This window comes from Poecilia reticulata, chromosome 11, assembly GCF_904066995.2.
Source record: "Poecilia reticulata chromosome 11, P_reticulata-male-v2, whole genome shotgun sequence".
Taxonomy (NCBI): Eukaryota; Metazoa; Chordata; class Actinopteri; order Cyprinodontiformes; family Poeciliidae; genus Poecilia; species Poecilia reticulata.
Genome location: NC_088840.1, coordinates 4,824,545 through 4,847,789, shown reverse-complemented (window position 1 = coordinate 4,847,789; position 23,245 = coordinate 4,824,545). Strand labels below are relative to the sequence as shown.

At 39.9% G+C, this 23,245-nt stretch overlaps 1 protein-coding gene across 4 annotated transcripts in view; it reads right to left on the bottom strand.

Moving 5' to 3' along the window:
* Nucleotides 1-23,245, bottom strand: part of LOC103472023 (CMP-N-acetylneuraminate-beta-galactosamide-alpha-2,3-sialyltransferase 1-like) — a 110,233-nt gene that overhangs the window by 65,331 nt on the left and 21,657 nt on the right. For 2 of the 4 annotated variants that reach the window (XM_008421368.3, XM_008421369.3), the window contains exon 1: nucleotides 22,515-22,653. The exons of the other annotated variants lie outside the window; for them this stretch is intronic. The gene's annotated coding sequence lies outside the window, so the exon portion shown is untranslated. Of the gene's footprint in view, nucleotides 1-22,514; nucleotides 22,654-23,245 lie in introns of those variants that run through there. 4 annotated transcript variants of the gene reach the window in all.

Below are 23,245 nucleotides of genomic sequence, written 5' to 3'. Positions count from 1 at the left end.
GGCTGGAGACGGGCAGGCTGTGGGAAGAGACGGAGCTGGCTTAGGTCTTGCTGCCAGCACAGCCTTTACCGTCTCTAGCTCCAGTTTTACCTCCTGGTAGAAATCCTCCAAGCCCAACCCAGGAAGGAGCTGGATCCACCTGTCTAGGTGGATCACCATCCGAATGGCGGCGTTGAGGCGGGTGAACGGAGAATATGGTTTTTTTAATTCCTCGTCGTATCTCCTGACCTCCCTAAACAGGGAACGACGGTCTGCTGGGTCCATGACGTTGGCGTTTCTCACCGGTATTGGTCGTGGTCGGGTCCTTCTGTCATGAGGCGGTGGTTTCCGGTGAGGGAAGAACGCAGGCAGGACCCAGGATGTAGCGGTAAATGATGAATTTAATGATAAAGAACTCTCACAAGGAACAACAGGGAGACAGCACGAGGAAACTGGTAGCACGGAGACAGGTGACATCAATTGACAAGGAATAGCCAATCAGTAGACAAGGACCCGACAAAGAACACAGACAACAGGGGAGACTAAATACACACGGGGCAATCACGGGAACGAGACACACCTGGGAGACAATCAACGGGGAAAGACGCAGAGACAGGACTAACAGGGAACAGAATCACACAGAAACTAGAAAATAAACACATAGAAACACGGATCATGACAGAAAATGCTAAAGTGCTCATCCTTGAAGTGCTTTCCTCACTGAGGTGTAAAAATTTCAAAGAAAATTTGCATTCAGCCAGGCATTTCATAAAAGTTCTGATGCTGTGGTGTGAATCATTTGGGTTAATACAACAAACCAAATTTTTTTTTATTTGGTTTACAAAATTGCCATGGAAAAAAAAACAAACAAAAAACTGGTTAGCCAGAAATCCATGACCTTGTTTATCATTTCCACTTCAAATAGTGTGGCATAATGTTCCAAAAAACAAAACAAGAAATGGAGAAAACTGAAACTGACTGAAAAATAAAGATATCTATGCACCAGGAGAGACTAAATTAAACTTTTTACCTCCTGCTAGAGTCTAAGTATACAACAAAATGTATTTAAGGGCTAAAAAAAAATAGATTTTCACCCCTTTAAAGTCGCATTAGATATTTAAAAATAAGATATAGCTTAGTCTTCAAATTTCCCAATGTCCCATGATGTACCAAAATAACAGCAGCGTTTACCCAACACCAATAGCCTTAAATCCTCTGATCAAAGTAACAATTTCACACATCTTCAATATGATCTGTTTTCAAAAGCCCCTGATGAAAAATAAATAAAGGATTCCCGTTAATGAAAACCTAAACGCAATTAATAAATGTAATCAGACTGCTGGTTATACAGCAGCAGGATTTCATCCAAGTCAGGAGAATCCTTTGAGACCGACTAAAGCTGCAGGAAAGGAAAAAAAAAGCACATCAGGCGAATCCAGGAGGCCAGCAGCAATATTAACAACTACACAGTTGTGTGAGCTGGGATCTCGCTCTCATTTGCATGTTCTCAAGGTTTCTGGCCTGTGCAGTCAGGTGGCAAGACAGACACCACTTCTCCCTAAAAATAACACACAGTCCGTGTTAATTATGCACGGATACGCACTCGCTCTCTCCACATCGTCTGCGAGGGGCATGCGGGGTTAGAAAGTTTGAGTCTTAGCTTTCTGGTTTTAATTCCCAAAGGTTACATGTGGAGTCAGATGTGGCTGCTTCTCATGAAGAGCTTTCAACTCAATCCGCAGGCCGACTCAGGATCATTTCCACACCTTCAGCACAGCTGCAGAAAACCCAGGAGTTCTGTTGCACACAGCAGCTTAGGACCCAATGTAGATTTTTGTTTTAAATGGTTTTATGCAAAAACAACAAAGCTATTATGAGGACTATCACTATCAGAGAAATATTTAGGAGTAAATGTGCTTGGTGTCTGTCAAGGAATATATAATTTTTTTAATTAACAATATTGCCATCAGTTTCCATTAAGGACTTAACCCAGATGTAGTCATTTATAAAATCTCAGATGTGGAATGGCTCGACATTTCCAAAGTGTATTTCTTTTTTATTTTTTCAGCCACATGGAATCCTTTCATAGCACAATCAAGTATCTATGTTACCTTCAGTTCTTATAAAAATGTAATGTATAAAATATGACGTAAATGAGATTTGATTTCCTAATTTAACACCTTGAAATAGGGCCTCTGTCTCTTTAAGAAGCTCCTGCTCCTTCTGCATCTCTGCCTTCATATGTAAAAGTCATCACAATCTAGCTCCTCTATCAACCCGTTAAGGTTTTTACCAGTGTTGCACTGAGAAGCAGTTCCACCAGGTGTTTGCTAATTGCCACTGGCTAGTCTGAAGGAGCTGAGTGGAGTGAGGGCTGCTCTGTGAAGCAGAAGCTCAGAAGGAGCTACATCTTTGGGGAGGAGCTGCCCCTTGAGGACGGCGCTATGTCCTCCCAATTTCAGGAATTAGATAAAAAAGTTCACTTTTCAATAAAAAAGTTTTTGTGCTAGGGTGAGGTGGGTTTGTGGCTGTATCCAAATTACTGTGTTTCACAAAACTGCAATGGAAAAAAAAAATTCATGTCACAAGTCATGTGATTAACATCCAGATGTTACTACAGGCGGAAGAGATGAAGAAGACAACAGGAAGTAGTAGGAGGATGTTTTTTAATAGCTTATTGTGTGAACAAACATTCTTGTGATTTTAATTGTGTTTCTTATTCAATGGGTACGGAGCCCTCCAGGGGACGTGGGGAATTTTTTTTCTTTTGCGTTCCCTCGCAAAAGGTTTTGCGTTCCCTCGCAATAATCTACTGATCAGTTCATGCGACATAATTGATACTGTAAACCTTTCTTACGGTTGTCGCAGTAATTTCTGCTTTAATACAAGCTTATGTAAGGTTTTTCCATGGACTATTCAGTTATTATCGCGGGGTAATACAAGTCATCTGATTGTCTCTCTATTGAGTTCATCTGAATGATTTAAATGGCTGCTTTCAGTGCCGTTCCATCTGAGCCTTAACAGACATAAATATGCAGTAAATAAATCGATTTTCAATCAGTTTTCCGCACCAAAGAGTTAATAAGAATAAACACGTTTTCACTGAGGCTCTATAAGAGCCATATGAATGAAATAAGTAATTATTGATATGACAGGAGCAGCGGCTTTGACACCTGGTGGTGGGTGTGTCGATGTGGGCGTGACTGTCATGAAGTATGAATGGGAAGGTTACTGGCTGCTGGCTTTGTGTGTATGAGGAAGCGGTGAGCGAGGTGGTCAGTCCTCGCAAAGTTTGGAGCATGATAATCAAAATTAAATAAATCGATAATTGTGACAGAACAAAGAAGAGGTTTGGAGTTGATTGATACCCGGACAGATGAGATTCCCCGAGTTAACCCAGTGCGGCCCTCTGCCACTACTAGTTTGCCGTGTTTTATAATAATAAAACGTGTTTATTATTATTAACTCTTTGGTGCAAAAAACTGATTAGAAATCGATTAATTTACTGCATGTTTATGTCTCTTAAGAACACAACAGAGACACAATCAAAACTGTCAGATCACAGATTATCCCACGATAATAACTCAGAAACAGTCCAAATAGTTGAGATGTATTTTTATTTCTTTTGTACTTACGGAAAGTTTCTGTTTATATCATAGGTTTGTTGTGCCTTTTTATCCTAAAGAAAAAGATATAAAATGTCATATTTCACAACGAGATATTAACATTCATGGAAAAACCTTACATAACATTGTAGTAAAGCAGAAAGTATGGCGGATTACAGTATCAATTATGCCGCATGAACTGATCAGTAGATTATTGCGAGGGAACACAAAACTTTTGCAAGGGGACGCACAAGTATTGCGAGGGAACGCAAAAGAAAAAAAATTCCCCATGTCCCCTGGAGGGCTCTGTAAACAGGAACTCTGCAAATGCTAAAAAAAATTTTTCAACATTAACGTAATATCTGCAAAAGTTTGGCGCACATTTGCAATGGAACCTCAGCCAGTGTCTCCTTACTCTCTCAAAATTCTTTCCAAGCCTGAGTTCTTGCTTTCACCATCCCTACAAGCTGCTGTTCCTTCTGGCCATTCAGAGCAACTGATGCTTTTCAAAGCCACTCATGAGTCCCCGGAGCCTCCAACAGGTTACTGGGCTCCTGCTGCCTCAGGCACCAATGACCTTAACGACACTGACAGCAAGACCCATTTGGAATGATGCCCATCATTATGGTATTACATACATATGTAATTTTTAATTTGACAGACTTCACAATATGCAATCTGTTGAGCAAACAGTAAAAAGAAACAATGGACTTTGCACATCTATTACTTAAAAAGGCGCCTAGGGGAAGAATGGACCAGTCTCAGTCCTAGAAAGCAGTGAAACCAAACTCCCACACACTGTTAAATTCACAATATTTAATATTCAGCAGCCCTTTGTAGAGCAAACACATTCAAAAATTTTTACAGAGCAGATGCAGAAGTGACAAAGAAAAATGATTTGAGCGATCTACAAACCCCAACAGGCACTCAAAACAAAGGTAAAAACATTTGTCTGTATGAGAAAGGAAACCGTACCGGGACGGTACTTCAGGATTAATAAATGAGATGAGTGGTTCTGATGCACAGTCAGAAACAATAGTGATGGAACGCTTACCAGAGACAAAAAGCAAGATTAAAACGGTGAATATATTAAACTTTCAGGGATACACCGACCACGCTTTCCCTGATCGATACCGATCTCTGGTTTGCCTCCAGGTCTGGTCTAGACCTGTGATGATCTTTTTGTTCCAGGACTAGAACACATAAAACCAGAGAATGTGTTGCAGTTTCCTTTACAGAGGTAGTAGTTCTGCAATGAAGCAGCTAGAATGATTTATCGGCTGATATTAGTCACTTAACATATCGGTATCGGCCTGATGGATAAAACTGGCCCAGTTAATTAATGATCAGTATTTATTTCCATTTTGTTGCCGATTATGAAGGTAAATTGGAGGAGATTGGTCATGTGGTATTTGTTTGGTCATGTGACAACAGCTACTTTTCCATTGATTATATCATTGCACAATTTGACATTTTGAAAATAAACTTGCTGAATCCAAATACGCCAATTTTGAAAAACCTGTTCTTCAATTAAAAAAATGCTTGGATGAGGTGTTTTATTGTCACATCAAAATTGGTTTATTTTGCAAAACTGCAATGGAAACACGAGTCACATGATCAACATTCGGATGTCACCACTGGTGCAAACCACGAAGAAGACAGGAAGTAGTTGTAGGATGAAGGCACAGGATGCTGTTCAATTACTTTTTGCTTGAACAAACGTATTCATGTGTAACTCTAATAGGGTTTCCTACTTAATGGAAATGTTAAATTGAAAAATTGTGTTTTTTTTCCCAACTTCAGCAGGACACCTACAGAGTTTTGTAAATATCTTTATGCTACTTGCAAAAAAAAAAAAAAAAAAATTACTTTCTCTTTAATATTACACACATCTGGGAAATGTATTCAATCTATCATTCTATTTTCTAACACATACTTGATTTATTGAACATAACCATTTTAGACCTTTCTGCTCGTGTGGATTACTTGGATAGTTACTGACCTCTGATGTTGATGTCAAAAGCCCCATCTATCAGAAACATGTTGACATGTTGAGAGATTATTTTCCCTGGTGAATAAGAGCTGTACTGTCTGGGCTATAATAAGAACAGTGTAGGTCTTCCTCAGGGTCACATATACAGGTGTAACTGTATAGCATTTTTTTGTTCTTGAATGTAATGATAATTAGCTTCAGCCATTTAAACATGTTTAGCACCACAGCAGGTGTGTCAACACTTCCACTTGTTGTTCAGAGTCTAAAAACAAACCCATCGTCTTGCGGGAAGCTTTGACGTTTGTAATTAGCTGCTGCATCGTCACCAACACCCCATCTAAAATGCCATGTAAAATGGAGAAATGCTAAACAGCAATCACTTTGAACAGTTCAGTAGTAATGCAAATAGACACCCAGAGCTAATGACCCTGGCTCATAGTGTGTAATCTGCCCACATTGTAACCCTCCATAATGAGCCCCAAGACACTCATGGTACAGCAACTGGGTAAACGCGAGAGAAAATCAATGATTACAACCAGAACAGCTCGTAGAGCGCAGTCATTTACATTTGGCGTGTGCTGCTAATGACTGGCGATACACAAAATCGCTAGTAATTAGTCTGTTAGTATTGGGAATGTATATGTGCAGATGGGTGGCTCTGAGTGTCGAGATGTTTCCATTACCCTCTTCAGCAAAAACTATCAAAAATGATTGAATCTTCCATCCTGGATTTAAAAAGGAAAAATCAAACCAGCTGAGACGTAAATTCTTTGAATTCCAAAGAAAATTGGATGGAGAAACCCTTTGATCCCAAAAATTAAAAAAAATTAATAAAAGACAATTCTTGTATCTGGTAGAGAGACAGATCTTCACGCTGGCCATAAAATGAATGTTTTTCACCATTACCTGATCGCAGTCTTTTCAGTTTTCTTCATAAACACGCCGTCAGGAATTAGACTCCTCACATATATATATATTTTTACCTTATACTCAGTATGTCTGCAAAGCCAAATTAAAATGAAGAAATTTACTTTTGATTAAATGGGTTTTCGGTTCGGCCTTCATGGCAATAACTTAGAAATTAGAAAGCAGGCTGCGCACGTCAGATATCCCTGCTGTATCCGGGCCGAGCCTGGCCACATGTACTCCCAGAACTGATTGCACAATTGAATTGAAGAAAGTAATTATTCATAGGCGTTGTAGAGGCCGATTAGGATGCGTGCGGTGCGCTCCTAAAGACTTGTGCCAAGTCTGATTTGTTTCAAGGACTACGCAGAAAAAGGACATTAGACTGCAAAAGGAAACAGAAAAGTTATGAGTTATATGGAGTCTAGAGGATTGCTGTGTGCGGGGGATGGGATGCATTTTCACTAGTTTGGCATCATTTTATAGGGTAAGACTTTTCACAAGTACCTACAAAGATTATAATGATTATTCTTCTAATGATCAATGTATCGTAGGACTTTGTGTTCAGCTTTTACCTTTAAAATCTGGTAGAAACTGATTTTAAGACAATAGCCTCTGTAGAAAATGTAGCAGGTGTCAGGAAGTCAAATTTAAGACTTTTTAAGACTACTTATATGCCACCTTTAATAAAATTTAAGGCTGAAAAATCTATAAATATTGGAAATGGTTGGTATATCTTGCCCCATTACAATAAAGCATAGTAAAAGCTGTAATATTCCACTGTGGCTCTTGGCAGTAGTTTTGCGTTTCTCACACCGCATGTGGTTCTCTACAGTCTTGACCCCCATAGAGCCTAGCTTAAAAGTTACTTTAAGCATGCCACTTAAACATTAAACACTTCTGGACTAGATTTGTATGAGTGTGCAACAGAAATAAGCAACAGCTAAATGGTGATAAATGTGCTGTTATCCATGACAGACGTAGAAAAGATAAATGGCTAGCAAGGATAAATTAGCAGCTAGTTAGCGGTAGCCTCAACCGCCTTGAGTCAAGGAATCCATTGACAATGTCAGTGTGCGACTCAAAACCTGACAAAAAAATAAATAAATGAATAAAAAAAAATGCATATACCAGAATATACAAAATTAAACAGTCCTGCCACAACAACATTTAAGACTTGGGATTAACATATTTAGGACCATTTAACAATTTTTAGGAATCCAAGACATGCTAAGGCCTTAATTTTAGATACAAGTATTTAAGACTTTTCAAACATTTTAAGGATGCGCAGAGAGCCTGGATCCTGTACCTGATCAAATGTCCATTGAGCCCACCTGACCATCCGTACATACATGGGTTGAGAAGGTAAGCGCAGACATTCTTCTCCTCAGTGACACTCTCCAGCTCATTTAAGAGAGATCTCAAGCGGTTCCCATGCATGTTCTGGGTTTGCCTCTGGCTCTCCTCCCAATGGATTGTGCCAGAAAATTTCAAAAGGCTGGTGGCATCTTGATCAGATGTCCTAAACACCCTGAACCATCTACTTTGGGTGTAGTTCCATCACAAACTCTGCCTGGATTGAGCTTTTCACCCTGTATCTAAGGCTGTCAGTTCCTACAGAGGAAAATCGCTGAAGCCGCTTGTATTTACGATTTATTCATGGCCACAGGTGTTGACAGAATTTTGCTGTTTGGCTCAGTCTTTGATGTATTTGGGGACCAACACCCCAAATACAGCAGTCTAATGACTCATAAGCAAGACTCCAAGACATTTGAGTTCCTTCACCAATCCAGAGGGAGCAAACTAGCCTTTTCCGATTGAGAACCACGACTTGAAACGTAAAAGAGGCGACTCTCAGCCTGGCTGGATCAAACTCGGCTATGAACTGTTTCACAGTATCCTGGGGGTTGTAGACTGAAGACGTAAAATGAACCACAGGAAGTAATGGTGACATTTCCTTTTTCTAGCCACACCTTGAAATGATCTGATTAGGTCTTCTGACACTGAGTGGTTACTCTTCCTGCAACAGTGCTTCTGTGATTGTCTGCCCACTGCCACCACTATGTATAGCTACAACAAATGTTCAATTAGCTGCACCAATCCTGACCGTTGAATACAAGCAGTAGAGAGGAAGTGAGTTGGAGACAGGGATTGACCGCTTTATGTACATCTCAGAACATAAAAAGGGTGAAAGATTGGATTTTACCATCAGCCTCCAGTGGAGGCCTGTGCTTGATTTAATTCATTTAATTAATATTTCCAGCGGATTTTTAAAATTATATTTAAAAGGGAACGCTGTGAACGTCTGTTCCTCAACACGAGCTAGTGGGTTTGAATATTGGGTTGGCAAACAAAAATACCAATTACTTCTGGCTTATAATAATAATAAATGAAACAGAAGATATGAACAGTACAGAGGCTTACACAGGGAGGTGATGAAAAACTGAGGATATTTGGTGCTCAGTACACCCACAACTAAAACTCCACTCCACCTTTGGCACTTTTTTCTCCCAGGTAACAAAAGTACATATCACTGAAATAATTAAAAAGTGGTGAAAGTGTAACCAACTGTCATTCTTAGAGGGAGTGGTACTTGTGAGATCTAATTCACACTGACAAATTCAATCAGAGGAAATGTTTTCCAGAAATGTAGAAAAATGCTGAATTTCTGTTTAAACCCAACACTGTTTAAAAGCAACAATCATAGTGTTTTAATGTTTCTCAGCAGTTTAATCTGATTTCAACTGGTTGCCATGGACGAATAAGCAAGAGCTCTAGTTTTTCTCCAGGTGAATTGGCAGCTATCCTCGCTAGCCGCTAGCATTAGCTTGTCAGGATCCAAATCTTACAAGGAGCTAAAGCGTGAAAATATAGGAAGTGAAAACAGCAAATACTTCAAACGCACTTACATTTAGTGCATTTTTTTTTCCATCATTTTATATCTTATTTTGGTCAATAACCTTAGTTCGAGTAATCAGCAACATTTTACTACTTAGCATAATAAGCTTTAAAAGAAGGACTAGAAGAAAACAAGCTTGGAGTCCAAACCCAAAACTTGCTGTGTAACAACAAATTAGAAAGCATCTTAGAAATGTTTCATAAACTGTAAGATACAAGCAAGGCAAGTTTATTTCTTAGTGTTCAGTTTTTATGCTAAAGTAAGCCCTCCTCATCCTTACACCAGCTCAGCATTAAGAAAAAGGTTAAGGTCAGCTGTCTCATAAAATAAATCACGTCTTATTTTCATCAAAGCAAGATACATAAATCAAATTAAATACTAAAATGAATTCATACCCTCATTAAAACATCATAAAATGCGATACTAGAGCTTAATGATATCACACTTAAACCTTTTTGTTGTTTAGTTGTCTGAATAAACTGCTCATTAGGAAGCTGATTTTTAAGTTCAACTTGCTTCAGGTATTCTAAGTGAAGAGAAGAACCGTTGAGCAAAAACAGTATTTACATTTTTTCTTGCTCATTATTCCTGAGATGACCCTCAGAACAAAATGAAGCTGCACTCTGTAACTGTGTCCAGTCAAGGAGAAACTTTCACTGAGCAGAACTGCTGCTTTCCACATCATGTTTGATTAATGGAGTGTTATTAAAACTGGTTGCAGTGGGGTATTGGCGGAAGTAATAATTGGCTTGTTTATTGTGATTAGGCTGTGAATGCCAGTTCTGTTTTTCCGTCTGTGTTAACCTGCTATGAAACTCGGCAAATTATAGAATTGTGCAAGATATTTGCTGCCCATTTTCTCTTTTGTCACTGCTAACGTATCCCTGCTAGGCAGCTGGCTTTTTTCTGTCTTCAGTGGGTACATGCAAATTTGTCGCATTAACCCAGAACATAGCAGTTTGATGGTCTGGGACTTGTTTGTTATTCTGAGAATTGGACAACGTGATGAACTGATAGAATCATGAATGTCGATCTCAACCAGAAAATGCTAAATAAGAATTTCTGACCAACAGTTTGTAAACTTAACCTCAAGCACATTTGGTTATGCAGTCCATTCCCTAAAAAATGTTCTATACAATTAAAATGATGAATTCTAAAAAGAAGAGAGGGTCAAAATTCCTCCAATGTGAAAGAGCAATTGCAAATTTCAGGACTAATAGACTGTACTTTTCCTCTGCAGGAGTGACACGACGAGTCCTTAGGTTTAGGAGATGATCTCTATAGGTAGGGATGGAAAGCTTTTTTCTCACCTACTGAATTTAATCAGGTTTGCTTTGGCTGATTAAAAATGTTGTTTTGTGATCTGAAACATGTAGGCATGACAAAATGCAACATTTAGAAAGTGGCAAATGTTTTGTCACTAAACTGCAGACTATATTGATTCTGGCTGATTTTGAACCGGCTGTCAAATGCGGAACACAATAAAAGTATTATTTACATTTTCTTAAGAGTGAACTGAACATACTGTGGATTACATTAGGTGACAGGCTCAGAGTCTGAGCTCCACAGACAAACAGCCACACAGCCAACAAATCAGATAAATCCACACCATCCTCTGCTCCGCTGTTTGCTGACAGACTCTGCCATCATAACACTGTGAGGAAGCAATTTACAGATTTGTCTCTATTCAGCCCACCCATCAAGAAACGGTACTGATCGCAAGTCTGATTTACATGTTCAACTCCTATCGTGATGAAACAACAATAAGGAGACGTCACATTTTGGGAATCGGTGTGAAGTTCAGAGGCAGGGGCGCCGGGACCAAACAAAGCCGTTGACTTTTCGGGATACAGAAAGACAAAAAACTTTTTGTTCTGCAGCAGCACAGAGATGCATGGCGCAGTTTATCAGAGATTTTCCCCTTGTCATCCTCGACTCACTCCTGTCTGGCTCTCTGAACAGCCAATGGATTGTGATATCCAGTGAATCAAGATTTACTATGGCCACGGGTGAATAATAATAATAAAAATAAAAAAGTGACATAAAACCTAATACGTGGGCGAGTCAAGTCTCTATTCAGCTGGAGCTCCTGGTGTGGGTTTTCCAATTCAGCGTGTAAACAAGCTGCACTCTCTCTTGATTAAATCGCTTCCTCAGCACAGCTTCCAGCAAGGCTCTCCAAATGCAACTGCATTTCACCAACTTCTGCGAAAACCTTAAGCTAGAACTGCTTTTAAATGTTATTTGTCCCCGTCTAAAATTGCAACTAATCTCATTACTTTTTTTTTCTTTTCCCCCTTTAGCTTTGAACAGATCGAATTAAAAAGCTGCCAGCTACAGGTTATTCCACAGGTTTAACGTCGTTTTAAGACACAGCGTAGGTAAACAAACCTTGGGAGGCTGAACAGGGTGTCACTGAGCCGTCATCTCTGATCCCCTGGGTCGTTAGAAAACTGCAGCAGAGGAGGAGCGTGCCTGTCCTGGTGTGTGTGTGTGTGTGTGTGAGTATTAAAAGATTACACTAATTTCTATGGAACCTTTCATTACATAGACTTCAAAAGGCTTGCTCTAAACCTCAAACGGCTTTGGTTCACCTCCTCGATTGAAGCCAACTTGTCCAGGACACCGCGGTATGAACCGTTCGAACTTTGACTCGTCGTCTCCCAAAGTCTCTCTGCTCTTCTACTTACTTTAGCTGGGCAGCAAAATTGTGAACTTGTCTAGAAAAACAAACTACATGCCTCAAAGCATTAAGCTAGTCCAGTTATGCTAGCTCAAGAAGGCTAACCATTTTATTTGTTCTAATCTAAGAAGCTTACAATTGATTATCATGATGTTTGTCATTAATTTTCCATTATAAGACTGCAGAAAATATCCTAAATATATGGTAATTGCAATGTCAAAGTGTCTTTCAAAACTGTAAGAGAGTCTAGTTAAGCTAGCTCAAAAAGCCTAACCATGTTATTCATTGTAATCCAAGAACCTTATAATTGATCATCAGGAGGTTTATTGCCAAATTTCCATTATAAGACTGCATAAAAATATCATAAATACATAATCATTACAATATCAAGGTGTGAAATATCAATGCAAAGGATCTCCAGCATTCACAGGGATAGGGACCACAGAAACCTGCTAATAGCCAACATCCACAAATAATTGAGTCCCCCTAAAAATACCTACAAACACTTGTTACTAATTCAAACACCAAGTATACCTTAAAATGCATTAATACGCAAACTGTATTCAAACTATTGAAAAGGCCAACGTCTACGGTCTTCCTCATCTTTGCTCCCCGGGGTTACAGCCAATCAGTAAAGTGACAAGTAAATACCAATCCTGAACCGGTGGCTGTGCAAATATCACCCAACAGTATTTAAGTTAGAATTTAACATAAATATTTCAGCTGTCCAAGCAGCATTTTCAATCAAATAGTTTTGATATACTCTATGAAAATAATAATAATCAACAAATAGGCAATTTTTTCCATGAGTGAGTTGGTTCAACAGATTTATGTTTGCAGGCTGAAATATTGTCAGGAATGAGCACTCTGGATGTCAATAAGGTATGTTTAGTCCGAGTCCTGTAGTATCCTTGATGCAAATCATCCAAGGTAACAGAGATAGTTGTGAGAAAAATGTGGATTTATCACTGATATCATTAAAGCAACATTGCCATAGCATTAATCTTTTTATTTTATTTGTTTTTTTTAGCCCATTTCATCTTTGGCAAAAATAAAAAAAGGGCCTTTTTTGTTGCCAAAATCACTTTAGGCAAAAAATTATTTGAGCCATTATGGAAGGTGACAATATGCAGGGAGATGCTGACAGATGGAGATACTACATGCTGCTGATGTGAATGCTTATGGTTTCTCTGTTTGACAAAAGGACAAAAAATTGTTTAATTTTTTTCTTCTCCTAACCTCTTCTTCCTCAAAATTAAGTCCTAATGGTGTGAATTAATCCATAGAAAATGTTCTTATTCCTGACATCTAAGACTCAAACTGATTTTTAAAATCGGCTTCCAACTCAAATATAATCAACAAATGATGTGCAGCTTAGAAGTTTGTCTTTTAAACAGTCATTCATGTAACAGTTTGTTTGAATTCCCATTGTCTATCCAGTCACTTATCTAAAACTTCTTAGCCTTTCTATGTTTTCTCTGTCAATAGACACTGTCCCCAAAAAGAATCACCTTTTTGCCAACTTTTATGCAACAAAAATTGTTTAAAGAGGCTCATACAGCCTGCAGCCCAGTGCGCCTCTCTGTCACTTCTTTGTCCTTTTCCTCTTTGTGTTTCTCCCATTTTGCTGCATTTCGTCTTTTGAGAGGGCGTCCCTGCGTGAGGCCGTCGGTTTTGCCGGCAGCGCTTGTTGAGTTGAAGGCATGGGCCAGGTGGTACACAGCTTCGACTGCCAATTAGAGCAGTGACCATGTGAGAAGCGGCCCGAGATAACTTCTAATTACTAATGGACCTCGGAGGCATAACAATTAGCCTCGCCTTTAAATAAACCCAACAAGAGGAAACCCATAAAGCCCGCTGCCAAAGTCTGTTTTCCCCCCGTTTCAGTTTGCAAATATAACCCTGCAGAGAACCTTACGTGGCCTTGCTGAGCGTCTGAAGTGGTGCTCATACGATATTGAGTCCCTATTTGAGTACATTTATTTTCTTCCCCTGACAAGGTCACTGAGACTGCCAGCCTGTCAAGATCACAGTGATGAAAATAACTAGCGTGGAAGACGTTTTGCAGTCATGAAGACACTGAAGGAAAGAGCAACACACACAGTTCAGAGTGCAGAGCCCTGTGAAAGTATTCACACCCCATATGTCACATCACAACCACAAAAACAGGGGTAAGTTTGATGCTCCATTTGTGTGCATTTGTGAAGAGGAAGAAAAATGAAAACTTATACAAAAAAAAGAACATTAAAAAACCATGCAGTTTGTGTTCTCAGCCCACTTTACTCCAACACCCCTAAATAACAACCAGAGAACCAATGTATAAGTGGCTTTGTGGTGACAAACTTTGTACTTTGGACTTATTTACTGGAAAAATTTACTTATGGAAAGGTTGTTTTTATCATCTTGATCTTTGGTTGAAATTAGAGATGTGCCAATTAGGTTTTTTCCTGCCGATACCGTTCACCCATGAGGTCCGATCACCGATACCGATCACATTATTATTATTTTTTTTAATCATAAACACTACCGGTTACATTATGTTGAAAAAGGGACCATGAATTCACCTTAATTTAGACAAAAACTTGTTTTTAATAACTTTTTCCAAGAAGAAAACTAAACAAAACAAGCATTCTGCAAATTGTACTGCTATCGGTAATACTATCTTTAACATATGAAGGCTCTGAAGAGGCTAAATAATGCAAATAGCCAAAATAAAACCTCTCAACATTGCCAAAAAAATTCAAGTATGAAACTTAACATTCAAAGGCAAATACAGGTTCCATTACAATAAACAATCCAGTTACTGAATGAAAACTTCCTGATAGCATGGCGGCTAGCTGATTACTGCTAGTTCTGAGTGTCCGTTTCTAACTGAGCGGAGTAATTATGCAAAGCAGGGAGGAGATAGATTATTTTTTTTTAGAGATTATCCGTCTCATGTTAGGACAGCGAAAGTTTTAATATGTATGTAAAACGTATTGTTTTAGGTTAGATGCTGAAGCTTTAAACAGAGGTTCGGTCTGAGAGTCACTACCAGGTGGAGCAGAAGTTGCGCTCCGTCTGTCAAATAGCGCGTAGCAGTGGTTCAACAGCGAGAGTAGAACCAGCGTCTTACATCGCAGCTCAAAGACTTAAATAATTTTGCAGGTTATTTGTTTAGCTTTCTGACCATCATGCTAATCCGGGTGAGTGTTTGTAGCTGTGCGCTGCTTTACCTGCCATCTGATCCTCCATATGTCTTTTTTACTGCAGTGAGCCTCGATGTAGCCAAACTCCGTCAAGTATGGCATTGTTTTTATGTCGTATTAACGCATTTTGACGTGCTTCAATTTTCCGCTGCAACACGCAAACGTCCCCATTCACTCAGTGCGTTATAGTTCCAAATCGCTTAGGATTTGTTGCTGCGCGTTTGCGCAGTGTGAAGGAAAGTGGAGACCAGCTGCACAGGCAGGCTGCGAAATGAGATGCAGGTGATCGGTATCGGCAACAAGAGCCAATGATCGCCGATCATGCACTTTTTCACGAAAATCGGCCGATTGTAATCGGTGACCGATCGATCAGCACACCTCTAGTTGAAATGTGTTCATAGATCACAGATGCAAAACAAGACATATCAGACTTCATCTTTTTATGTACGCTGATGCTTGATTTGGAAAGTTCTTTAAGGGAAGTGTGAATTTGTGTATGTGACTAGCTGTACAAAAAAATAGGCGAAGTATGAGCTTGTTTCTTCATTCTTGTCTTTTTTCAGCGGTTTAAGCTTTGTTGACCCTTGAATAAAATATCTTAAAGACAAATGCGCTTTTCTCTATATAACTGATTCAATGTTTCTACCTTTCAATAAGAGGATTTCCACGACAGCTTCATACAGACCACAGAACATGGCGGACCCTTTAAAGCTGGGTTAGGTTATAAAACAATATCCCAAACTTGTTCAGACGGTCATCTGAAAATGGAAATAGTATTTTGAGAAGTGCTAACCTAACAAGACATGTCAAACTAATTCATTTTCCTATGAAGTCCAGTTAATTTGTGGAGGCATGAATGTGCAATCAAACTGATGCAAACCCAAACAAGAAAACTCTGATCCACATAAAAGCTTGGGTCTCTGTCTGGATCAGTTTAGATGCATTTTTGAACTCAAAGTGGATCAGAGACCGCTCCAAAAGCAGAAAGCGGACTACAGCACAGAGCATTATGGTTAAATACAACCAAAACAAATGCGAGAACCAGTGGGAGACAATTGCTCGTCCTGAGTCCATCGTTGATGAAAGATAAAAGCTAATTCCTGCAACTGCTAAAATTAAATACCACTTCATTTTTCTTTATATTTTGTGAAGAAGGTAGTTGTGCTCAGTGTCGTCTTCTATGGTTTTCATGTTGTTTCCCTTCAGTGATACTTGGGGCACCGCCACCACAAGTGAGAGAGTAAACATGTTTATTAAGGGTTTGTTTCATTCAGTCCACTGTGAAAGTCAACTGCACTACCTGAAAATGTAAAATGTTGCAACTTTGGTCCCCAACTGAACATAGCCCACAGAAGAGACACCTAAACAAACATGAAAACTCAGAGAATCAACCAAGACCTCCACACGTACTTAATTTACTAAAGATTGACCATCCACATGAGAGGAAATCAAGTTAGGACAAGTATTAGTCACGCAATTCTACATGGAAGAGTCTTGGGAAAAACGCCAATGTTCAAAGAAAGACACAAGAAGTCTTGTTTGCAATTTTAAAAACAAGACATCTAGGAAACTCGGCAAATGAGAACAAAATTTAGCTTTTTGACATGAGGGAGGATTAGTTTTGCCAAAAACTAACCCGATTTCCACCCCTTCCCCATTCCACCATTAATTTCTTTCCTTCAGTAGGAAGAGGGTTGTTGGTCAGAGTCAGACGGGGCGATGGACTGACATAAAACAGAGCAATCCTGGAAGACAACCTGTTATAGAAACTACAAAGGTCGTGAGAATATTGTGGACATTCATATTCTAGCACAACGACTATAAACACGGAGCCAGAGCTACAATGGAACAATTTAAAGAATAAAATACAAGATTTTGATTGAAGATCATGTTAGCACCTTTTTCATTTGTGTCATTGTATTGCATAACATCTGAAATCAAGAGATGTAAATACTTTTAGGTACTGCAAGTGCCTTGGCCAAATAATAATCAGGACAGCAAATTAACGACTTGCTCAACAAAGAGATCTAATCAAAATTCGGATCAAGAGGAAAAGAATATTTCTGGTTGTGGTGCTAAGAGGGGTACAACATGTTTTTTACATACAGCAGAAGCTGGCAGATGTCATGCTCTGCTCCACCAAAAGGCACCTGCCAATAAGCATCACCATACGAGCCGCCACCGCTGCCAATAAAACGGCACACTTTAATCTGGCAAGCCTAATTGCAGGACCGACATGTCTTCTCAACGCAGCTGATTGCGCTCGGGAAAGATTAAGGCGGCAATCGTGGGGATTCTCGACAGGCAGAGGACGACAGACTTTAATTGTCATTTAGCAATCATCTGTGATAACTTCACGACTGAGGAAAAACGTGGCTGAGGACGTTTTCCTTTTCTTGTGAATGCTCACACGTAGGAAATGCCATGCATTCCCTGCAGAGCTTGTGCAGTCTGCTCAGGTTTTCAGAAAGGGTAAAAAAAAAGAAAAAGACTATTGCTGAGGTGTTTCTTGGAAAACAGCCAGGACTGTTAAGTGGAAACAGAGGGCAAATCAAAAAGAAAGAGAGATGTCCAAAGGGAATACTCTGAAGGAAGAAAAGACGGTTTGTGACTGAGTCAAGAGGCCTCAGCGCAGGACAACTATTGGTGAAATATACTTGTACAAGCTGCAGAGGCTTCCCGACCACCAAATCCCCCCTGGAGTCTAGAAACATTTTTCTGCTGCAGCCTCGGTCGAAGACCTACAACTGTAAAGCCGCACACTTAAAAGGCTGATTGGGTGTGTGGTGAGCCATGGGGATTCCTCTGTCTGAGACTGAATGGCAGAACTGAATAACTGATTACAGTAAAGCCAGTGCTGACTTGGACTCAACCTTCACGCTACGGCAGCCGAGGACCAAAGGAAGATACCTTACAGGAAAGCTCTTAAAGCAGGAAGTTGGATCGTTATGAGAAACCCGCGGAAACTTTGGAATGAGCCGTTGGGCACTCGTGTGTGGAATACTTTCCGTTCCACTTTGAAGTGGAAACGACGGCGTCACCGCTAGAGCGGTTTCATCAGGCCTTGCCTAGCAATGCGTCTTCATCTGGCTGGCAGCTGGTGAAAGTTGCCATGATTCAGTGTGACATGCGGTAAAAGAGCTTGAGAAAAGGACTGCCATTCAGAGGAATTGCATTCCCCTCTGGATTGAAATCTTTGGAGCACTCGGGAAAGACAGGACTAAGTCTGGCTGAGGCAGCAATTATTAGCAAAGCCTTCCTCTTAAAATAGTTTCCCCCATCGCATGTCATGTAACCAATTGCGATTGCTAATAGAAAAAACAAATATGCATCCAAAATGTGGTTCCGTCAGTTGTAGCATCCCCAGGGATTCCCCTATAGTTCTCACAACAGTCACATTTACAAATGCAAAATTTTAGCACCAATTGTGCAATTGTAAAACTCTTGTTCATTTTGGCAAGATGTCCATTCTCTACTCCATAGCTCTACCAATTTTAAGTTCTCAGTCTTAGAAGTCCAGACTTTAGCAAAAAACAAAAACCTTGTCAAAGAGTACAATTATATGAATCCCATGGAGAGACTCATAGATAAAGCAGCACAAATTCAATTATAAAGACAGTAAATACACAAGATGTGCTAAATAGAGATGTCACAATATTGATTTTCAAACTCGATATTGATACTAAAAAATAAACTTGACACCGTTTTTGATTTTACAGTGACATTTTTCAAAGGCACATGCTCTCTTTCTTTTTAGGCAAGAGAAAAAAATATATAATTAATCTTAATATCCAGAAAACTCAGTGCTGAGGGCGCGAGGGCAGTCCAGCTGTTGTTTTGTGATAAATGTTAAGTTACAAAAATTTGGAGTTGCAAGAACAAGCATCATAATTCCAAAATAATCATGTGCAAGACCAATGGGCAGGTGTAGGGACCGTGCCCAGTTCAATGCGTCAACTATAAACCTAGCTTAACCCGTTATTGCCATCACTGTTACCGTTGTATTAAAAACCCTATAAACAAACGATGCTCAGCCTGGTGGGGGGGGGGGGGGTAAGAAAAGACTGGTTACCCGCCAGGCTTATAACATATGACAATGTTTTAGCTTTATTAATTGGGGCAAAACCAATGGGTAAGGAATAATTCAGCAATCATTAATATATAATTTGAAGATGCGGCTTCTCTGGCACAACATTAGATAACAGTTAGTGTAAGGGTTAATATTGAGAACTGTGCAGTATTAATTAGTTAAGCTATACATTTGTCCCTTATGTACAGTATATCATTCTGTTTATATATTTTTCAATCCTAGTTTGAATATGAATGCTTCAATTAACCTTAAACTTGCCTGATTTTCCCCAACTGTGGAACGATAGATAATTTTACTGTACTCTTCTCTCCTTCGTGAAAGTGTGTGCCTTTGATTCAGTTGTGCAATTGTTTTACACTGTTATAGCTGCTTTACTTTAGTGTGTGCTACCATTTGTCTGTGAACTTGATGTTGATGACAGCAAAACGTAATACTGAGGCAAAAATAAAAGATCCTTCTATAATAAAATAGAAACATAAGCTTCCTTTATAAAGTCTGAAAAAAACGAAATACAAAAATTTGGGCAAAAGTGAATGAGTCACCCGATCAATTTGATGCAAATTAATATTTAAATAATTCCTTTTAATAGTAATAGTAAATCGAGATAATTATTTTTGACAACCCGGGTGCTGACTATATTAGTTTCTAGCTATAAAGCAAAATAATGGTTGTGCAAGTTGAATTTTGCACCAATCTTAAACGAGGGGCAGTGGTAGCAGGAAAGGCCCCCCAAATCAAATTCTGCTTAAGGACCCGTACAACTCTGCCCCCCGGCTGCTCTAAACGCTGCAGCTCAGCTACCCAAGGTCATCCCGTCCAGTCAGATTAAAGAACTGATGAGCCAGGGCCTCTGCGCCTTTATCCCACCGGCTTGTTCATAAAAAAAATAAATAAAAACTAGGCAACAAGCTGCAGACGCCTTCATTAGGAAATGACATCTCTGGGATCACAACAAAACTCCAAGCCCATAAACTTGGAATTTATCAACACATGGGACACTGCAGGCCATGAAAGCAAGACTGATTAATGTTTACGACATATTAAGAGAATATATCAAAGGAAATCTTTTTGTTGCTCTTAATGAGCCTGCTGCCAGGGGACTATCCAGCTCCTGTTAAGTGTTTAGTGCAGAGATAGCTCTCTTCTGAGCTCGCAGTGTGCTGGAAATTCAACAGTTGCACAGGCTTAAACCAAAGGAAACACAGCAAACACTGAAGTCAAAGAGGAAAGGTTTGCTCGAGTTAAGACAGAAACACTCAGGGTTCCCATGCAGTTTGGAACTGGGTAGGTATTTTCCAAGTTAGAAAGAAAATGTAGAAAAGTCTGCATTTCCAGATGCATTTCCTATGAATTTCTCAATTTTTCTATTATCAACCCATCGTTTTTTGCATATATGAGATCACATCAAGAAGGTAACAGGTGTAGGAAGGAAACCCAGGACGCATTTACAGCAGTTCTGATTAGTCCGCTTTAATCAAACTCGAATTTGGTGGCCTTGAAAGTCTGGCTCATTTGGGGAGATGCAAATGCGCAATCAAAACTCTGCGGACCAAATAAGTGAACTCTGGTCCTTCTACAAACCTAGGTTCGCTTGAAGTGAATTCTGGTGCGATTTGAATGCACATGTGAATTTGGAGGGGTCTCTAAAAGCAGGAACTGCAGGGTGGGGCATTCAGGTTAAATACAACCAAAACAAACTTGTGGGAGTAGTACTAGCAGGAGAATTAGCTTGTGGCGTTTTACCAAAAACAAGAGAAATCCTTCAATTGCTAAAATGTGACGCCACTCCATCCCTCTTGTTTGTGAAGGAGGAAGTTCCACCCAGTGTCTTCTTCTGAGGTTTTTATGTTGTTTCCTTCAGTTATTCTTGGTGCAGCACCACCACAGATTAAGGGGGCTGGTGGGAACAGGTTTTTCAATGTGGCATGTACACAGAAAAACTCTAAGGTCCAAGACATCCTGAGCACATGACCAAACCACGACAACTAATTTGGATGATTACTTTTTACCTTCCCCTGATGCTGAAGAATTGCTGCTCATATTCGAGTACAATTTTTGGGTACTCTACCCACCTCTGCATCTAACAGAAGAAATGCATTAGCATCAATTTATTCATACACCCGTTTGTCCCTCTATTATTCCATCAGTGTGTCCATTCATCCATCCAATAGTCCATTATCTATCCTGTCATCCATCCCACCTTCCTTCCTTTTTACCTTCCAGTTTTTGATATTTCTAGCCATCTTAACATAAACCCTGAACAATTTAGATTCCAACAGTAAACTTTTGCATTTGTGTTTTAACATCGAGCATAAAAGGATTGAGACAAATGTAAACTTGAGAATGGGAAAAAAAAATTAAATTGATAGAGGCATGTGATGCTGCATATTTTGATATCAATCCGATACCAAAAGGTATTGCAGATACTGATAATACCGATAATTAATTAACTATATCTATCAAACGTCTAGGACATAATTTAGATAAAGTTTATAGATATCTATAAAATATTTTTGACATATTTCCACGATAAAGATATATATATATATATATATATATATATATATATATATATAAAATTATTTGTGTTCACCGTTTTCCAAGTAAACCATTATTTTTTTAAATCAGGATCTATGAACGAATCAAAATCGTTTATTACGGTAGTGATAAGAAACTACAATGATAAAATCATTTTTAAAAATTCAAGAGGAAAAATGAAACTTAAGTCTCATGTTAGTATCGAACAGATACCAACTTGGTACCGATATTAGCAATATTTTGGAGCCACCCAACCTCTAATTTTTGATGTGAAAAGCGTGTAGGTAAACCGGAATTATTAGCTTTTCTTCAAAATAACTTCATGTGCCTATAAGTATACGAGTAATTAAAATAATAAGCACATGCGCAATGCAGGCTAAATACAGGTGATAAAAAAAGCAGGAGGCAAACATGCACAGGAAGGCAGCAGGCAGCGCCCGCACTGGGTGTTTAAAATTGCTCATCTGCCCAGATCAGTCAGGAAAGTTACAGTTCAACACCTGGTCATCCTCACTAAGACTTTAATCCCGCGTGTTCACCTCTCGGTTTAACGCAGCCAGCTTAGAAACTATAATTAGAAAAGAAGGTGATGCTACAAAGTGTCAAAGCACGCGTTCTGGTTTCGGTACTGACCTGAAGTCGCTCCGGAGAGGCGCGCGGTGTCCCGGTACTTGTCGGCGCGCCGTAGCCGCCGGAGGCTCTGCGTAGAGCGGACTGGAGGGGCGAGTCAGCCCCGCCGCGAGAGCTCTGAGCGAGAGCACGCGCTCCGAACTGCCTGTTTGAATGCAAGTTCACTCTCCGCGAGGCAGAAGCAGAAGCAGGCTGCGCCTCCTGTCCTGTTATCCGCGAAGGTGGAGGACGGCAGAGAGCGGTGAAGTGCGGGGCTGCTGTTCCCTCCGCTCCCAGGCACTGAGAGGCGGGCGGGTTAGTTCCTGGAGGCTGACCATGAGGGGCACAACGCCGCTACGCCCCTCAGCATCCTCACCATTCACTCACATCTTATCATTCAGTCAGAAATCCTCCTATTTATCACTACCCAGGTCATTAAAAACAAACCCACCCGGTCAACATCACCCGCAGTTGATTTCTAACTGAATTTGCTTCAATGGTGATACTTTAGTGACAGTAACCTAAAGAATAAACTGTCTATGTTTGCAGTGCCCTCCCTCCTTCCACCTTCACGCTATCGCTGCAGCTGTTTTCCATCAGTGCAGCTGACTAATAGGATAACAGAGGTGACTGGCGGATTAAAGGGAGCCAGTCTAAGCAGGGTAAACTCCACCAAGCTAATGACACTCAGTCATAGCAGCCCGAGGCCCTGCAGGAGACGGACCTGTTGGGCTGGCCGGTGCCACTAAGCAATA